Raw genomic sequence first — 11988 nt, forward strand, 5'->3', positions numbered from 1 at the left:
GACAAAGTCCAAGAAGTGATACATATTTACTTTCAGCTGTGCTTTTGCTGTTTGTTTGTTTGTTTGTTTGTTTGAGAATTCCCCACACTGGTTCCCCACACACAAGATTATTTAATATCCAATCTGGGTTAGGGCACAATTAGAAAATTACATGCCAAGTTTCATGATGTGTAATAAGAAGGGGGTCAGTTGTTGGTTCCCAGCCACTTAGCCCTGAAATAATCACACAGAAACTATATTGATTAAATCACTGCTTGGCCCATTAGCTCTAACTTCTTATTAGCTAACTCTTACATGTTAATTTAACCCATTTCTATTAATCTGTGCATCACCATGTGGCTGTGGTTTACCAGCTAAAGTTCCGGCATCTGTTTCCAGTGGACCTACATGGTGTCTCCCTTGCTCCGCCCTTCTTTCTCCCAGCATTCAGTTTAGTACACTGTCTGCCCTGGTATAGGTCCAAATCAGTTTCTTTATTCATTAATGGTATTCACAGCATACAAAGGGAAATTCCACATCAATGATGAGCACATATGACAAAATTATCAATAAATACTTGCAAATAGAAATCAAAAATACAATGCCAGGTGGAGGTGTTGCATATCTTTAATTCTAACACTTTGGAGAGATAGGCAGGTGGATTCCTGTGAATTTGAGACCAGCTTCACTTATAGAATGAGTTTCAGGACAGTCAAGGCTACACAGAGAAAACCTGCCTCAAAATACCCCCCTCAAAAGAAGAAAGTGGGTGGGAAGAGCTAGAAAGAGGAAAGAAAGGAAGTAAGTGATAGAATCTATTTAAATTTAACTATATTAAAATAATTTTTGAAACAAAATGCCCTCTTTTTAAAAAGGTATGCATTTACTGCTCTTGAAAAGTACCTGAGATTAGTTCCCAGCACCCACACTGTGACTCACAATTATCAGTAACTCCAGTTTCTAGCATTTGATGCTTTCTATGGTCTCTGCATGTTCCTGCATAAATATGGTACACATACATTCACTCAGGCACACATATACTCATACTCATACACATAAAATAAATAATTATTTTTCAAACAGAAAATAGTATCATCAAAGTAGCAGGATATAAAATCAACAGACACAGCCAGCAAAATCACTAAGTATGTGATCTGGGATTTTTCTCTATATGCTGTGAATATGTTTTATCACCATTGGTTAATAAATAATCTAATAGGCCAATCAGTGTTGTAATTAATATAGTTTCTGTGTGATTATTTCAGGTCTGGGTGGCTAGGGAATGAAGAAACAGCTTCTGCCTACAAAAAGGGGCCAATATGAGGCAACTACACCCATATAAACCCTAAAAGAGCTTGGAAAGAAATTCTAGACACAAAATAACAAAGTTTAGTAAAGCTTCTTGGTAAATGCACTTTTTTCCAGATAGGCTCTATTTGCTGAAGGTGAGTAGGGATGCTGAGACCCCTTTAAGAGAGGTCTTCCTGACTCAGCGTTGGCAACAAAGGCTCTGTAACTTCTTTAGGGTAGGCTTCCTGGTTCATGCCAGTTGCACAAACAGCTCTGCCTCTTTCAAGAGAATGAACACTTAAATGAGTTCTGTGAGCAGCACATTACAAATTGCTTAATGGATACCTGTAGTAATTAATGATCTAAAAGAAATTAAGCAACCAATAGTATCTTGGGGCTTGCATTCAGCATTTATTAGGGAGATGGTAAAGGCATGGGCTTCTAGCAATAAAGCTACCTGCACAACTGGTTTCAATTAGTTTCAGCAGTCCTGGATGATGGGCCACAAGTACTGTGGAAATGTTATTTGAGAGAAGAGGCAAATTTTTAGAAGAACAGGGGAAAGCAAAAGTACTTGAGACTTCTCAAGTTCAAATTCTAGGTGAGGGCACTTATGCCAACCCACAGCCTCAAGCTCTTTACAATGAACAAATCTTGTTCCTATGCCACAAAGAAGCCTTAAATGCTTGGTATAGAATTCAAGAACTAGGAAAATGAATTGAAACATATACCACAGTTAAACAGAGTCAAAGAAAACCCTTTAGTGAGTTTTTACAAAGATTAACTAAGGCTATACAAATAGGAGTAACCTATTGAATCTCTGACTTTTGAAAATGCCAACTTAGAATGCATAACGATACTTGAGTCTTTAATGGTTAGATCAGCGCCAGTGGATCATGCATACAATAAACATTGAGACACTTGACTTTAATACTGAATATCAGGTAGGAGAAGCAATTTCCAAAGTATAAGGACACATCAAAATGCTAAATGTTTTAATTGTGGCAGAATAGCACATCTAAGAAGTGATTATAAACAAGGCATTCCTAGAAATAATGTCTCCCCTGGGAAGGGCAAAAATAAAAGTTATCAACCTTCTGAATTATGTAGAATGTGTGGCAAAGGCTGACATTGGACCAATGAATGAAAATCAACAAAAGACAAATAAGGCAACACGATACCATCAGGAAATTCCTTAGGGGGCCTATTGCAGGCCCCCAAGTCAAAAGTGGTACAGTTATTCCCAGTCACTGTGGATGATATGTCTGAGCAGAAAAAATTAAAAATCCAGAGACTTCAACAAAAAATCATACTGTTCTTGATAATGGAATAAACATGGAGGATGAATCGAAAATTCTAATAGGAAATAGGAAACCTATATTCTGGCAGACTTCTATAAATGATCAAAGACCAAAATTAAGAGTAGGTATAAATGGCATTGTAATTGTGGGTTTGATAGGCAGGGTGAGGACATGAGTATCATTACTTCAGAATCTTGGCATACAAATTGGCCTCTTCAAGAAGCAGATGTTCAATCCCTAGGAATTGGAACCTTATCACAAGTGAAACAAAGCATGAGATGGGTTGAATGCATAGGGCTAGAAGGACAGAGAGGAAGGCTGAGGATATATGTGGCTAATATTGTAGTAAATTCATGGGGTTGTGACCTGATATAGCAATGGAATGCCCAGATTAACATTACTGCACTCTCGGGAACTCATATTTCTGGGAAGGCTATTATAAGTTACTATACACAAAGGTCACCAGCCATTCAGGCTGTACAATAACACAACACAACTAACAAATCTTTAGAGGTACCAATGGCCCTACCTTTAAAATGGTTAACTGAGAAACCAATATGGGTCAAAAATGGTCTTTAATAAAAGACAAACTGCAGTCTTTAGAACAGCTGGTAGAGGAGCAACTAGATTTTCCCCATATTGAAGAATGAACAAGTCCTTGGAATTCTCCTGTATTTGTTGTTAAAGAGAAATCTGGCAAATGGAGAATGATGATAGATCTAAGAGTTGTCAACAAGGTAACTCAATTTATAGATACTCTATAATCTGGAATTCCTCTGTCTTCTCTATTACCAAAAAGGATGATCTCTTATATTTATTGATTTAAAAGATCTTTTTTTACTATACCTTTGCAAGAAAAAGACAAAGAAAAATTCGACTTCACAGTGCCGACTTATAATAATTCTCAGCCTACTAGAGGATACCAGTGGACCGTCCTCCCACAGGGAATGCTCAATAACATCACCCTATGTCAATACTTTGTAAGTCAGCCAATGGAAACAATATGTAAAAAAATTTCTAAATCTATAATTTACCATTACATGGATGACATTTTGCTATCTGATTCAAGTGTAAATACTTTAGAAAGAATGTTTGAAAAAGTAAAGAAAGTTATGCCAAAATGGAGATTACAAATTGCTCCTGAAAAAATACAGAGAAGAGATTCTACCAATTACTTAGGTTATAAAAGAGGTTTACAGAAAATTAGAACAGAAAAGGCACAAATTAGTAGAGACCAATTGTGGACTCTTAATGACTTTCAAAGATTGTTAGGAGACATTTCCAGTCTATGACCAGCTGTTGGAATAGTACCTGATCTAGTAATAATTCATTTAAACAAAACCTTAGATGGTGAAAAAGACTTGAGTAGTCCCAGAGAATTAAGAGATGAAGCAGAAAAATAATTGATTGTCATTGAAGAAAATACGGGGGGGGGCACATGTGGACAGGATGAATCCAAATTTTAATTGCATTCTAGTTATATTGCCTTTGAGAATTTCCCCTACAGGAATTTTAATGCAAAGGGAAGATATTGTCTTAGAATGGATCTTTTGCCATATAAACTGAGTAAAAAATTAAAAACTTATATGGAGAAGTCTCTGAATTATTTATAAAAGGAAAATTGAGACTTTACCAACTGGCAGGTATAGATTCATTTGAGATTATGGTGCCTCTTACTATTGATGAAATTAAGAAATTATGGGAAGACAATGAACCTTGACAAGCACTTGTGCTAATTTTTTAGGAAAGATTAATAGCAATTATCCCCAAAGTGATAGAATTAACCTTATAAAAAGAACTACTTGGAACCGTTCCTGGATTGTATAGGACACACCAATAACTGGAGCCCATACATTCTATACTGATGCAAATAAACCAGGAAAGGCAGGTTACAAATTAGAAGATTTAAATAAGGTGAAACAAAGCCCTTATAATTCTGTACAAAAGACAGAATTATATGCTATTCTCAAGGTACTAAGGGTCTTTAAAGAACCTCTCAATATAGGTGCTGATTCTCAATATGCAGAAAGAGTTGTCTTGCATATTGAAACCACTGAATTTATACCAGATGATACAGAAATGACTTTATTATTCATACCGAATTAAGACATAGTAAGGAATAGGCTTTGTCAAATATACATAACACACATTCCATCCCATACGGATCTGCCAGATCCTCTAGCACAAGGTAATACAGAAATTGATTGATTATTGATTGGAAGTGTGTTGAAGGCCTCAGAATTTCCTAAGAAACATTATTTCAATAGCAAAGGTTTAAAGAAAGAGTTTTCTATTACATGGCAACAAGCTAAGGAGATTATTTAGAGATATCCTACCTGTTCTTTCTATAACCAAACACCACTACCTGCAGAGAGTAACCTAAAGGGTACACATAGGAATGAAATCTGGCAGATGGATATATTCTGCTGTGCATATTTTGAAAAATTAGAATATTAACACCACATCATTGACACTTATTTAGGTTTTCAATGGGCAACTGCTTTGAGCTCAGAAAAGGCTGATTCAGTAATCATGCATTTATTAGAAGTTATGGCCATCATGGGTATACCTTCACAAATAAAGACAGATAATGGTCCAGCTATGTCTCAAAGAAAATGAAACAGATTTTTTGGCTTATTATAATATTACGCATATTATAGGTATATCAAATAATCCTACAGGTCAGGCAGTTATAGAAAGATCAAATCAAACTATAAAGGATATGTTAAACAAACAGAAAGGGATGGAAAATACCCCCATCAATAGATTGTATAATGCTTTATTAACCTTGAATTTTCATAATGCTAATGAGAAAGGAACAAAAGCAACAGAGAGACAATGGACAGTAGATAAATCTTCTGAATTACATCAGCTGGTGTATTTCAAAGATGTTTGGACCTCACAATGGAAACCAGAAGCTATGCCACTTTGGGTAAAGGGTTTAGCTCTTGTTTCCATGTGAGACAAAAAGCTATGGATACAATCAAAATTAATAAAAATTTGGTTTGTAAAAGAGAAATCGTTTGAGAAAGAGAAACGATGCCTCATCCACAGAGGTGACAACCAAACAAGTGGTAAGGAAATCTCCTAAGGGTTGGGACAGGGTTCTGTTCTTGTCTTTGCAGGAAAATACTCATCTTCAAAAAGTCAGGAGACCATGGACATCTAGATGCTTAAAGAGGAAAAGATAATTATCCAGATAGGATCACCAAAGAGAATTATGACTTATGAGAACATGTCATATGAGGGTAAGAATCTCTGAACAAAAACTAGAATAATAGTCATTCACTGGAAAACCAGCACTCAGGAGGCAGAGGCAGGCAGATCTCTGTGAGTCTGAGGCCAGCCTAGTCTACAAGAACTAGTTTCAGAACAGGCACCAAAGCTACAGAGAAGCCTTGTCTCAAAAAAAAAATCAAAGCTGGCTTTGGAGTTGGACAATGGTTCTGTCCTTCTCTAAATCCAAGCATGTTGTTAAAAGAAAAATTCAGAGTTTCTGTCTCATGTCAGGACCCATCTGGTATGGAACAGAAAGAAGATGGAATTTAGAAAAAACATACTTTTCTTCATATGTATTTTTGTCTCTGTCGTACCTTTTATTGAATATATGTCTATATAAATAATGTTTAAGTTTTCCACAATGAACAATGAATTTTCCTGCAGTAACCTTTGAAGTTTCCAGGAAGAAGATGGGGCCGCACAGCAACAACTCCACCTGGTTGATAGGATGTCATGGTGCTGATAGCGCTATTATAACACCTCTTTTGGGTACCAGCTGCTCAAGATGCTTCCAACTTGATTAGCTGAAATGATGCACCTTTTTACAATATTCTGGCCAAAACTCCAAATAGGAACCTCAAAAAAACCCTACTGAATACTGAGGGACTATTTGCAATTATACCAAACAGTAATCTTGAAACTTAATGATCATTTTACTTTCACTGGATTCCATAGGAAGATCATCACCTGCACGACAGCTGGAAGTAATTCTAGAAGACAATGTCCCCTCTCCCAACAAAGTTTGTCCTCAGGGTTAGGAACATCAATGAGGGGTTGATTATAATTGATACATGGTTGGGGGTGGAGGGGAAATTATGTAAAGTCAGAGATCTCTTTGGGAAAAAAGAGGGGATATTCTATGGGATAATAGATTACTGTGAGCTTACTCATACTAATAATAATATTGAGTAATAGAGTGAATACTTGTGAGCTATTATTTATAGGCAATTTACATTGGTATAGATACTTGTATATTGATACAAACTTAAATTATATTGAATATGTTCTTATTTTGTCTACAATATTTGTATACTTAGACAAAATTATTTTGTCATATTGCATGCATGCATGCTTCTACCTCTGTTTAAGACATTTTGTGTATTGATACAATTTTAGGATATATTTATCATATTGCAATATACATTTCTACCTCTGATCAAGATACTTAAACATTGTTTACATTTTGAGGTCTTTGTTCTCATCTGTTGCACAATTGTTTAAAGATTGTTTAATATTCTAATATGAAATCTTAGTCTTTAAGTTATATGTTTTAAGAATTATAGGTCAATGGTCATCCATGTTTGTCATATTTATAGTTAGACTAATTAAGTTCTTTAGATACATTGAGATTGTATTCTGCATATATACATAATCTTCAACCACTTTAAAGACCTGTAGAATATGGCATTTAAATAACTTATGGTTCTGTTGACATGAGACACAATTGCTCAGGGCAGCCCTGATCTATTTCTGAGAGAATATTGAACACCAAAGACACTTCACTTGGAGCTTATTTTCTGCTTGGCAAAACTGGCCTTTGGGCAAGTGCATCAACCACTGACAAAATGCATGATTTCTGAACAGGACAATCAGAATACAAGAAAAAGCTGTCAAATCCTGCCAAGAGAGGGTAAGATTATTTTGAAAAATGTCCTGCCTCTGAAAATGGTCTGTCGGTTACCTTAGCCAATGTTGGTTGCTCCAATGTTCCAAATGAGACTTTGGGTGATTGCCCAGGTATCCAGTCATCTCTGTCATTTGTTACACATTTTGAAAGTTACTAGATTACACTTCCTGCTTATCCAAGCAATATTATTTACCTTCTTGGGTCTTTGATGGGTAGAAGACTAGATAGTCATAGTCACTTTCCTCTCATAAATTGGCCAAGTTATTTATAATACAAAACATAGACTCCTTAGGATAGGATAATTATTGAAACATTTATCACATATTTCTTGTTTGATATTGTTTATGCTGGTTGTAATTCTAATTTCTTATACTTGATACTTGTTTTTATTGTATATAATTTTGATTAGTCTTAGAACTCTCTTATTTAAACAAAAGTGGAAAATACTGTAGGAAATCCTTCAGCCAGTTGTCTTTAAGTTACCAGCCCACTTAGGCATGGCCTCTGATACTATAAATGCCAATGTAAAGCCTGTGCTCTCTTCCAGGAGCTGGATTCCTCATTCAAGCAGAGGACTATGATCTGTGAATCTACTGCTAGCTAACTAAATAACCCTTTATTATACTCAATTCTGAATTAGTGTGGGATTTCTTTCTAGTATCCATCTTCACTCATAGATATTACCACCTGATTTTCAATACATGTACTAAAAGCACATATTGGAAAAATAAACAAGCTCTTCAGCAAATGGCATTGGGAAAATTGGTTATTCACATATATAAGAATTAAACTGAATATTTTTATTTCACTCTGCAGAAAATTCAGTTCAAAATAGATCAAATACCTAATGAAAGGCTTTCAATTGTACAACTGCTGGAGAAAACCTTTGGTAAATCATTTCATGACACAGACATAGGCATTGACTTTTTGAAGAAGATTCCAATAGCTTAGGAAATAGGCCCAAGAATGAAATTACATGAAATCTGAGCTGCACAACAAAGGAATGTGAAGAGACAGCATACAGAATGAGGTTTTTTTTTTAAAAAAAAAAAGCTGTCAGCTACAGATCAGACAGGAAATAAATGTCCAGAATCTGCAAAAATTACATGTTAGTATTTGCTTAACTTGGGGAAATTTTCATCTATTATTCTTCAAATACTACTCTTTCTCCTTTATAGTCCTACTTGATCGTATCTTTGAAGTCCCTTGTACTCCATTCATTATTCTCTGTTCCTTACCCTTTGCTCCTCAGACAATAGTTTCAAAATGACCTGGCCTTGGGCTCAATAATTATTCATGTTGTCTATTTATTACATTTCTTCTTTTTTATTTATTCTCTCATGCAATATATCATAACCACAACCTCCTCTCCCTCCATTCCTCCCAGCCCTCCCACCTCTCCTCTCCCCCAGATCTACTCCTCCTCAGTTTCCCTTCAGAAAAAAAAAGCAGTTCTCCCAGGGAAATCAGCAGAACCCAGCACAAGATACAATAAGATTAGGCATTAACCTTCATATCAAGGCTGGGCAATGAAACCCAGGAGGAGGAAAATGGTCCCCAAGAACAGGCAGAGACACTCCACTTTCACTGGTAGGAGTAGCATAGAAATTCTAAGATACACACCCTTAACATAAACACGGAGGACCTAGTGCAGGCCAATGAAGGCCATGTAATTGTTGCTTCAGTCTCTGTAAGTACCTATGAGTCCTGCCTAATTGATTCTGTGGAATGTGTTCTCCTGGTATCCTCAACCCTCTGGCTCCTGCAATCCTTCCATGGGGTTCTCAGAGCTCAACCTAATGTTGGGCTGTGGGTGTCTGCATCAGCCCCCATTGCTGATTGAGCAAGACTCTCTGATGGCAAATGGGCTAGGCTCAAATTTATAATTCTAACAGAAAATCAATAGGAGTCATTTCATTGACATTTTTGTCAGTTGTGTTTGGCTCTCCCCGAGGGCCACCCAGCTTTCATTTCCTGAACAGTATCAAGGCAGTATTAAGCACAGGCTTCCTTTCCTGGCTTGGACCACAAGTTAGACCTTTATTACCTATTTTTTTAAAAAAATTTCTATTGATGTTTTCAATTCTGTTCAGCTCCAAAACTGTGTGATTCTTCCTTACAATTTTTATATCTTTGTTTATATTTTCCTTTTCTCATATGTGATTGATTCTCCTGATTTCCTTTATTTCTTTGTGTATTTTCTCTTAGTGTTTTGAAAGTTTTAAGATAGTTGTTTAAAGTGTAATAATATATATGAATTTCAATGATATAATGATACTTATTACATTGTATTTTGCTTCAAAAATAATTTAAAATAGGAGGAAAGTTGTTTCAAAGTATTTGTCTTAATTCAAGCAAAGATATGGGAAAAGATAAAACTTTACTCTTGGTGGAAAGGTAAACTTGTTTAGCTAGTATGTAAATAAATACAGAAGTTCCATAAAAATAATAGAAATATTATATGAATAATACCATTCTTAGATATATACCTGAAAGACTTTATTCAACATATCACAGAAATACTTGAGTATGCATGTTTACTGCTGCACTATTTAAAGTAGCCAGAAATGGAAGCCACTTAGACAGACATCAACAAATAAATGGAAAAGATGGAATTTTATGCAAAGAGGGATTACTAGACATAGGCTCTAAAATAACAATTATTTCTGGGAAATTGAAATCTTACTGTGATCCAGTGCTCATAGAGTTTAAACTCAGGTCTATCGAAAGATGGATTCTTGAATATATGCTATGGCTATTTTTCACATTCTGAAATGCGTAATGTGTATAGACATAATGAGCAACTCATAGACTCCAAAACGTCTTCTATCAAAAAAACCCTCTACATATAAAGTAATACTGGATTTATAGAGAGATTTCAAAGATTAATGCCATCATCAAGGGCTTGAGAGACATAAGAGAAGTGATTTCCACCACAACCCCACTAAACTCACATAGTCAGCCTGTGCAGAAAACAGATAGACCTTGAAGAATAACAGTACAATATTGTAAGCTTAACTTGGTGATGACTGCATTGCAGCTGTTTTACCAGCTTCAGCTGGCTTAGCTACTTCAGCCAATTAACTCAGCTCCCGGAATCCAGTCTGTAGCTATTTATATGCCAAGGCTTTTATCTTCATATCTGTTCAAAAGACCATGAAGCAGTTCATTTTACAGCTGTCAAGCCTAGCAAATTTCTTTTTTTTTTAACCAACCCCACCTCAGCAATTCTCTGCCTTTTGTAGTAATTTAATCTAAAGAACAGTTGATTGCCTCCACATTTCCAAAGACACCATTCTGGACTTTTCCATTAGTGATACTATGTGAATTAAACTCAGACAGAAGCAATAACTATAGTAGATACATTGTCAAGATATTTGAACATCAGCGAACAGAGTGTAAATCTAACCCAGATTCAGAGGTCTTCCACCTTAGAAATTTTTCTGGAGAAACAGCAGTGTGAATCTGTCCAGCTACCCTTTCTAAATCAAGTCCTATAACTAAATGAGGAATAATGTTCAGTAGCCATCTTTGTATTATGAAAGTGATCCTTTCTTGTTACTTGTGCTACTTCAGGCAATTTACCACAAGACTTGAAATGCTACTGGTTTTGAATGTATCCTATGACAGTAAAAGGCTTTGCAACAGGTCCTCTACCATCACAACTCTAACATTAAGAATCTTAGAGAGAAGCCATACTATCCTCTGCACATTACTATGCTCCTTTTATGGACTATTTTGGCACTTGCTACTGGACCATCAGCATGGTCCACAGATTTAATCCAAGCTATCCATCATGATGAAGATTCTCTGACCATCGAGCCACATAATTATACATCTACAGCATAAGACTTCATCAAATTAATGTTGTATATATTTGAAATCAGACTTACCAAACTCTGAGACCCAAGTAGGTTACATGAGAAAGCAGACTAAATGCCCATGGTTTCCAGTCCAACTATATTAAATTTTCTCCCTCAGTCATACCTATAAGAGTATGTAGGCTGGAACAGTCTTCATGGGAAAGTCCCTCAGAAAGTTGACTGATGAGAAAAATCAGGTCAAATTTCAGAACTTTCTAAATGATATTAAAATGCAGTATGTAGTGGAAAGTACTATATGAGCCATCTCTGAAAACAGTCATGAAAGAAAACTCTCCTAATCAGCAGAGATCCAAATAGGAAGGGAGCCAGAGCCTACCCAGATGCACAAGTCCTTGCATAGAAACAAAATCAACACATGAAAAACAAGGCAACATGTCTCCCCCAAAATTACCAGGACCATAATAATGACCCCCCAAAAAAGTGACTCGAAAGAGCTTCCAAACAAATAATTGCAAAGAATGAATGTAAATGTAGTTAAACAACTCAAAGAAAATATTAACATATTCCAAGAGAATAAAAATGAAGAACTTAATAAAATAGAAAATCAATTCAGGATAGGAAAATAGAATTCAATAAAGAGATAGAATTGGGCCAGTAAGATGGCTTCAGTGGGGGAAAACACTTGTTG

Source organism: Myodes glareolus, chromosome X, assembly GCF_982192425.1.
Source record: "Myodes glareolus chromosome X, mMyoGla1.1, whole genome shotgun sequence".
Taxonomy (NCBI): Eukaryota; Metazoa; Chordata; class Mammalia; order Rodentia; family Cricetidae; genus Myodes; species Myodes glareolus.